This window comes from Lacerta agilis, chromosome 6 (assembly GCF_009819535.1).
Source record: "Lacerta agilis isolate rLacAgi1 chromosome 6, rLacAgi1.pri, whole genome shotgun sequence".
In the NCBI taxonomy this organism is placed as follows: domain Eukaryota; kingdom Metazoa; phylum Chordata; class Lepidosauria; order Squamata; family Lacertidae; genus Lacerta; species Lacerta agilis.
Window position 1 is genome coordinate 66,044,175 of NC_046317.1, and position 1,254 is coordinate 66,045,428.

Below are 1,254 nucleotides of genomic sequence, written 5' to 3' on the forward strand. Positions count from 1 at the left end.
GAATCTCAGCAGAAACTGGGCCACCCTGATCAGCATCCCTAGGGGACTGGCTGTTGTAAAAATTGCTCTATACAAATTTTACATGAGCTAATTCAACTACTGTACCAAGTTTCCTACACTCACAATTGGTTAAGTTGGTCCTGTCCTATTTTCTAGTCCCCTGTTTCCAAGAAAATCTGTGCATAGCTGAGGGTCTTGGTCTTCCTACATTCTCATGTATCCCATGTGTGCTCTCAGCCCATGCAAAACCCTGCAGCACTTAATGTACAGCTGGATTATTAGTTTTTGCCAGTTCAAATCATGCTGAAATCTCTGTCCATCACCCCTTGCTCTCATGTTTCCTGCAGGGATCCTAGCTCTGTGCGCACGCAATTACGTTGAACTGAGTTGTGTGCAACACAACACTTGTGTATGGTCTGAAGACAGTTGAGGCCACAATCTTGCTGAAACTAAGCAGGTCTGGATGTGGTCAGTGCATGGATGGGTGACCATCTCCAAACCCCCATGTATGTATGCCACCTTGGGAGGGGTGTCTCATGATGGGTGAAAGGTGGCATATAAATGTAAGAAAAATATAATTCTTATAGAAAGGATCCTCGGGAGGCTGCAGTTCTGAATGCCAAATAAATAGGAGATACTTAATCTGGGTTCGCGTCTCTGCTCCTCCACATGCAGCTGCAGGGTGACCTTGGGCTAGTCACACTTCTTTGAAGTCTCTCAGCCCCACTCACCTCACAGAGTGTTTGTTGTGGGGGAGGAAGGGAAAGGAGAATGTTAGCCGCTTTGAGACCTCCTCCTCCTCCCCCTCCGCCTCCTCCTCCGCCGCCTCTTCTTCTTCTTCTTCTTCTTCTTCTGCTTCGTCTTCTTCTTCTTCTTCTTCTTCTTCTTCTTCTTCTTTCCATTTCAGCTGTCTTCCTGCTCAGAACTGCCTCCTTGCTTTTCCTCATGAGCAGTTCCAGATGTATATATACAAGGATAAATGAGTATCTGGAGCACCATAAGGATGAAGCATCTTGGGGCATTTTGAGCAGAGCAGCAATCCGCAGTGAAAGGTTTGAGTTCCCTCTCCTGCAACTCTACAAAAGAATTGCAACTATCTGAAGATGTTGTTCAGGGTTGGGGGGCACTTTACATATAATTTTTCATTTGCCCATGACACTGGCTTTTGTCAGTAGGGGAGGCGGGGTCAGGGGTCTGTCTGAAAAAGCTCTGCTTGCCATTTTCTCTTGCTTCTGCTAGAAAGCTGGTTTGCAA